Source organism: Nycticebus coucang, chromosome 12, assembly GCF_027406575.1.
Source record: "Nycticebus coucang isolate mNycCou1 chromosome 12, mNycCou1.pri, whole genome shotgun sequence".
Taxonomy (NCBI): Eukaryota; Metazoa; Chordata; class Mammalia; order Primates; family Lorisidae; genus Nycticebus; species Nycticebus coucang.
This window is the reverse complement of record NC_069791.1, coordinates 20157339-20165185: the sequence shown is the minus strand read 5'-3', so window position 1 is coordinate 20165185 and position 7847 is coordinate 20157339.

Genomic DNA, 7847 nt, shown 5'->3' with positions numbered 1-7847 from the left:
CCCGGATTATCTGGGTGGGCCTGATTGAAATGAAAAAAGCAGCATACAAGGCTCCATTTAACACTAATCTTATGTTTAAAACACCTACATATACACGTACATATGGATATATGTGTGGATATAATATGCGCCCACAGTAATGTATTAATACTGGTTATTTCAAAATGGTAGAATTATATAATCTTTATCTTCTTCTTTGTACTTTTATATATCTTGGAAATTAAAAAAATTACATTGAGAGAGTTTAATTTGGCTCAGTGAGTAGGGCGCTGGCCCCATATGCCGAGGGTGGCGGGTTCAAACCCAGCCCCGGCCAAACTGCAACAACAACAAAAAAAAAATAGCCGGGCATTGTGGCGGGTGCCTATGGTCCCAGCTGCTCAGGAGGCTGAGGCAAGAGAATCGCGTAAGCCCAAGAGTTAGAGGTTGCTGTGAGCCGTGTGACACCACGGCACTCTACCAGAGGGCAGTAAAGTGAGACTCTGTCTCTACAAAAAAAAAAAAAAACTAAAAGAAATTAAATGAAAAATAAAGCTTTTAAAAATTAAGTTAAAATAATTTAAAACCCAATAAAAACAATAGAGTTAAATATATGAGTAGACACTACAGCTAAAAAGTTAAACATTAAAGTAAACATTAAAAAACAAAGAAAAAAGGTAGAAATAAAAATTAGAACATTAATAATAAAATTTCATAAGTGTATAAATAGATTTAAAAATCTTTAAAGTCTAGAAATGAGGACTTACAGTGAAGTAAGGCAAGCTGAAAACAGGAAGAGAAAAGATTTAATAGGTAGAAGGGAAATGAAGAAACAGAAAAAAATAATCAAATAGCAAATATTGTAGCAGAAAGAAATTGTTACATGAAGCCAGGATACTGAACCAGTCAACAGAGTACGTCCTGAATAAAATAAGTAAAGATAAAAGGAAAAGAAGAGAGTGATTAAGTAAATTCAACTGTAGTCCACCTAACAGCTTCAGTTCTTGGTAGAGTCTGGCTGAAGAAACCTTTCTGGGAAAATCCCCTCTGGTCCTATTATACTCGTTATGGACTCAAAAATTAGGAAAAGGAGCTCGAGAAACAATCCTTTTCTCCTCTTTTGCCTACTTAAGTATGTTTTAACCAATTCTGTAGAAAAGAGCCTCAGCTCTATAGAAATCAAACTCTACCCATCAGAAGCTTCAACAATTCAGCCCCTGGAAACTGCCAGCCTCTTACGTGCTAGAGACAAAGGAATATGCTTCCTCCAAAACAACCACTTATGAGTTTGCTTCATTCCACTTGCTTAACAAACACCTATAGCCTACTGACAGTTAACTCGCCACTTCTTCAGAGTGGCCTTTTCTAACCACTCAATCTGAAGAACTTTCCCTCTGTCACTTTCTCTCTTTTTGTCCTTCATGAACTTTACATAGTCTGCAATAATTTATGTATGTGCTTACTCTTTTAGCATCTACTTCTCTGAGATTGTAAAATCACTAGAGATGGGATCATCATGTCGTGATCATGATCACTGTTAGAGAATACAGTATTGACACTCAGTAGCACTACAAGAATTTATTGGATGGATGGATGGATAATAGGTGGAGGAAAGGATGGGTATGTAGCTATAAGCATGGATAGGTACATATGTCAAGCCATATGCTATTTGTATTGTTTTCTTTGTAACCCAGCATCTTCAGTAGCACTGGATGTATAATATGGCCCTATAAATTTGTTGGTAGGAGGCACCTGTGGCTCAAAGGAGTAGGGCGCTGGCCCCATATGCCAGAGGTGGTAGGTCAAATCCAGCCCCAGCCAAAAACTGCAAAAAAAAGAAAAAAATTGTTGGCTATATTGTAGGCACTATAGATGTAAAAATGAGTAGAGCATGGTTTGGCCATCCAGAAGACAAGTTTTAGGGAGGGAAACATATGAACTAATAATTATAGCAAAGTGAGATGTGTGGCATGTTAGAAATGTGAACCGGGCACTATGGAAGCACAGGAGAGAGCTTGCTTAACTGCTTGCAGAGTTCAAAGCCTCCTAATGGGGCTGCACTTGAGCTGTCCTAAAGGATGCCCAGAAGTTTTCTGAATGATGAACAGAGGAAAAACATCCCAGAAGATGATACAGAAAGACAAAGAGAGGATCATTTGCAGGATCAAGAGTCATCCAATGTGGCTGCAAAACACCAGGGTTACATAGGAGCAACCTATGAGGCTGGGACAAAGGCCAGACTGTACCACAACATTTTAGCTTTGTCTTGTAAGTGATGATAAGACTTGAGATGACAAACGAGAAAATAACATGATCAGATTTGCATTTTTAGAAAGGGCTCTTCTGCCAAAGCATAGCTAATAAGTTGGAAGGGCAAGAAGGTATGAAAAGCAATTAGAATTTATGTAAGAAATGATGAGGGCTTGCACGTGTCAGTGGCGGTAAAAATAAGGAACAGATAAATTCCGGGGCTACTAAAAAGGTAGAATAGACAGAAGGAGACAGTTACTAGTAGGATGCAGAGAGTGATGGAGACAGGCTTCCGGGAATTGGTGGTTTCTGGTTTGAGTGCCTAGTTGAACTACAATGCCATTACCCAAAAACTGGGAGGGGGAAGAAGAGGAAAACATGTGGGGATATATTGCCTTTTGGGTCCCCAACCCAGAAGGTTGGTGTGATTGGAAAGGTTAGTGTGCTATTCATGAAAAGAGTCAGAAGTGAGGATGAGATTTGGCAGTGATCAGTTCACACCTGATAGGTATGTGTAGTCAGGGAACAAAGAAAAGATGAGAAGAAGGGCACTGAACGTAGAGCCGTGTGGAATATGTACAATTCATTTCAATATCAAATTATTGCTTATTTGGTGCAGATTTCTTCTGCTGACTTCATTTTAATAACGTATTCACTGTGGTTAGAGAATTCCATAATTTAATTTTAGTAAAGTGTATGCAGTGTTGACACTGTTGCTGTTTACAATAACTCAAGGCTAATATTTTAATCTTTGAAAATGTTTTAATTATTTCTATAATTAAAACTTAAACAACATACTGCACAAATCACGGTCATTTTATACCTTTGGTTTAATTAAAAAATAAACATGTAGACACAGATGAATTTCGAAATGACTTCCTCCTTGCCTCCTCCCTCTGCTGGTCTACTGTTGTTTTTATTACTGAAATGTTGTTACAACTGCGCCCTGCTTTTGAGAAAGTCACTTGAAAAATTGTCATTTCAAAGTTCTTAAAGAGCTGCTGAAATAAAAATCCACAAAACACAGCAAGTAAATGGCTATTAGCATATTCATAAACTGAGATATAAGGTCAAAACTTCTTATTCTCATTCCAAAAAGTCACCCACTCACATCATCAATAATTCTTTTTGTTCTGTAGCCAATGGATTAATGCACTATGATTTGAATAAATTTTCAGAGGCAATTACATTTTAAAAAATAAGAACATCTAGAAGAAAAAAAAAATGTTTCAATCGTTAAAGGTACATGTTAAATTAAGATCCTGCAAAGGTTTAGACAGCTCTGTAGACAACTTCCGAAAATCTGTTGTCCTTTAACAGCCTTGTAATCACACAAGTAAAGTCTCTTTTTATTCATCGATATTTGCTGTAAAAAATGTGACAGTTGTGCTGATTTTCTTGCTAACATAATGGCATTAATATACTCAAATTACTGTTGTCTTTTGTACTAAGAGTTTTCAAGGAAGCATGAAAACTGGAAGAAAATCCTCAGTATGCTGGTCATCAAAAGGCATAAAATGCCTCTTAGTTTGGAGAAAAATTATATGAGAAAACTCATGAAGCATCAAAAAATAATTCTCTTGGACATTGAAAAAAATCTATATGGCATACGCACCAAAATCAGAAGGCGGGGATGTTTTGTGTGTATTTCACACGGCACCTCCAAAGTTGACCTGATTATTTAAGTAAAGGGGTAGCCACTTAAATGATCTGAGTCAGTCATATCTGATTAGAAAAAGGGATGATAGGTATGGTGAAAAAAAAAAAGAAAAGAAAAAGGGATGATAGAACTGAGATAGTGCTTTCTTCTCCCGTGTTATTTCTTAAACCCTGGACTCCCTGAAATAAGTAAGTAGAGATGGGTGGCAGTCTTTGTCTCCCCTCCTCTAATAAATCCTGGACCCTAAAAACATCCTTTGTGACATCATAAAGATAAACTCTTTTTTCCCTGTCTATTTATGCTGTTATTTTCCATAAAACAGAATATTAAGTCACCGTTTTTTTTTTTTTTAGAATGGCTTTGACTTCTAGACATTTCCCAGTCACCCCAAGTACATTTGGTCTCTGCACCCTGCATATATGTTTCTCTTTCTCCTTTTTCTGTCTCCACATCCCAACCTCCCGCAGCTGCCCATTCCCACGGCTCTCTCTCATTGTTGAGGGCCAAGTGGAATGTTGTCACCTCCGTACAGCCTTCCCTGATCTCCTTTCTCAACCCCCACCCCAGAATAATTGAATTAATTTCTACACAGTGCTTCGAGCACTGCCTGGGATATGAACTGTATTCCATGGGCATTGGCTGCTGTCACCATCATCGTATGTATTTCTAAAGTACTTTCTATAAACCTTCAGTGTACTTGACCTTCATCTTCTCCCTTAGCTTTTCCCCTTTCACTTTCTCAGGGAAGTCTTCCCAGACCCTTTTAAAACACCTTTTCTGTTTTTTTTAATCTTTAGGACTTCCTAATATATTCTACTTCATTATCTTATTCCTGGGATGTCTCCCTCATCAGAACATGAGGGGCGTAAATAGCTGTTCAACCACGGAAGGAAATTTGTCTGCATATGGTCTCACCTACTCAGACTCTATTTCCCCAGAGAACTGAACATACCATCTGGCACTCAGTGGGCCAGGTGAGTAACAGGAAGGCCTGAGATCCTGAGGCCATGCCCACTGGGGGTGCTCCGGTGAGAAACACCCAGTCAGGTACATCCTGGAGGCACTGAGTGTTAGAAAAGGAAAAATTCCCAAAATGGACATAACAACATACACACTTTTCTTGACTATGGTGCCTAAGGAAGACTCTGGCTCTTGGGCACATTGTTTATATTTATTAAGAGCAATACTGGATCATTTATAAAGATTACTGACACATAGCATTTTGCAAGAAAGATAAAGCTGACATATATTCTATTTGCTTCTAAGGGATAAATTTAAAGTTAGATGAAAGTCCCAGTGTTATAATATTATATGATGGGTACTGCTTGTACAAAGCATAATCCAGGGCCATTTTTCTCATTATACTAAATAGCATTTCTATTAAGATCATCTCCAAAGTCATACCATGAAATACTGTGAAAATATCAGAAGTAGTCAGTGCAGGATAATTTTTAAAAGGAAATCGTCATTTTTGAATGTCCATACTAGTCAGCATGTTCTTATTTTTATCAAAAGATTTCAAGGAGTTTGGGAAAGTGTCACCCAAAAAAAGCTGCTGAACAGGAATGTGGAGAAAGGCAGAGTTTGTTAACTAGAATAAAATAGACCTACTTGAAATTTGGAACTGAAAATTCAAACTCACTTATAAGGTTATCTGCCCTGCCCTGCCCTTGTAGGGTACATTCCTAGTCAGGAATGTTAAGTCCTAAATAATTCTATTCTGAATGACATAGAAACTGATAAAAAATAACCCAACCGCTATGGCGGACTAAATGTCCTATCACACAGATCAGGAAGAAGTGTTGAATCTTACCCCACTTAGTGGCAGTATGACCTCAAGTAAGTAATTTAATACCTCTGAGCTTCCATTGCCTCCTCTCAAAATAAGAATAACCCATTTGGCTCGGCATCCATAACTCAGTGGTGAGGGTGCCAGCCACATACACCAGGGCTGGCAGGTTCCAAACTGGCCCAGGCCTGCTAAACAACGACAACTACAACAAGAAAAATAGCCAGGCATTGTGTTGGGCACCAGGAGTCTTAGCTACTTGGGAGACTGAGGCAAAAGAATCGCTTAAGCCCAAGAGTTTGAGCTGTGACACCACGACACTTTACCGAGGGCGATGTAATAAGACTCTGTCTCATTAAAAAAAAAAAAAAAAGGGCGGCGCCTATGGCTCAAAGGAGTAGGGCACCGGCCCCATATGTCAGAGGTGGCAGGTTCAAACCCAGCTCTGGCCAAAAACTGCAAAAAAAAAAAAAAAGAAAGAAAGAATAACCCATTAGCACTGCCTTACCCAGTTGTTGTGAGGCTCTAATACAACACTGTGTGTGAAAACAGTGGTAAATTCTGAAGTGCTGTACAAATGTAATGTAGAATGTGTGTACTTTACAACACCTAATCCTTGCCTCAATAAGTTACCTCTTTGTTCTCAAGCTTGCTTTTGTCTGATTTCACATTAGCTCAAGATTTAATTTCTTACCCACTGAAGTTACTCCTTTAGACCTTGCCTCTGCCCAGCTCGTTCTTGTACTACGGGGACTTAATTACTTCTCTAGCTTCTGTTTAACTCAGCATATAATCGTAGGTTTATGTTGAACCTACCGCCTAAGAACTCTAAGTGTGAACTGTAGACACACTCCCCTGTCCACTATAACCCACCTAAGTAACATGCAATATTTGAGGGGAGAAGACAAGGTGACGTGGAATTTTACTTCTTTTTTCAGAGGACTAAACCAATTCCTTACCTTTAAGAAGATTTACTTGAAAGGACTTTCAATTTGTCTTCATGAAATAATGTAGAAGACATTATTCTTTCCATTTGTCTCCCACTTCAGCACTGGGCTGAATGTCCTTATAAACTAAAACAAGAAAGCATTCGGGAAAGACTTTAACTGAAAAGTAGAGCTAATGGCTAATGCTAGCTGTAACAAGGTCTATGTACCTGTTTCCTCTTGATGTTGTAAAATAATGGATATAGTGCTTACTGTGTGCCAGGGTTTTTACATGTATTAATTCATTTACTCTTCTTTTTAAAGAGAAGAAGTTATTTTTATTATACTTGTATAACACATTTAAAAAAATTTCTTTTCATAGAATACATTTCCACAGTGGGAAAATAACAATGTATTTTTTTTTTTTTTGGCTGGGGCTGGGTTTGAACCCGCCACCTCCGGCATATGGGACCGGCGCCCTACCCGCTGAGCCACAGGCACCACCCAATAACAATGTATTATTCACAGTTTTATATTTGCAGACAGATTATTTTAGAACAAGTAAAACACATTTGAGAGGCTCAGTGCCTGTAGCACAGTGGTTACGGTGCCAGCCACAAACACTGAGGCTGGTGGGTTTGAATCTGGCCCAGGCCTCCTAAAACAACTATGACAACTGCAACAAAAAAATAGCCAGGTATTGTGGTGGGTGCTTATCGTCCCAGCTACTTGGGAGGCTGAGGCAAGAAAATCGCTTACGCCCAAGAGTTTGAGGTTGCTGTAAGCTGTGATGCCATGGCACTCTACCAAAGGCGACATAGTGAGATTCTGTCTCAAAAAAAGAAAAAAAAAATTGAGAATTAAGTCTCAGTTTAGAATTTATAATATTGTGATATATCTAGAACTTCTCTATATTCAGAAGCTCTCTAAGCTTTTCTTTCTAGGATTTAGAAATTCATGATGTGAAATATCAGCATTTCCTAATTGTGAAGTTTCCCTAGGATATGTAACCATTAGTAGCTGGTATCAACCCAACAGAGAGGGAATTTTTCAAAAACTAAGCACTATCTAATTTTCTACAAAGTCTTTTATTCATGAATTAACAGTCTCTCTTCATCCATTATTCACTCCCAGAACAAATATAGACAAATATAGTTTGATCATGAATTGATAGTAATAAAGCTAAATGTTCTTTAAGAGACTGATAAATTAAAAGAGGAAAACTCATATATAATATTTGGTT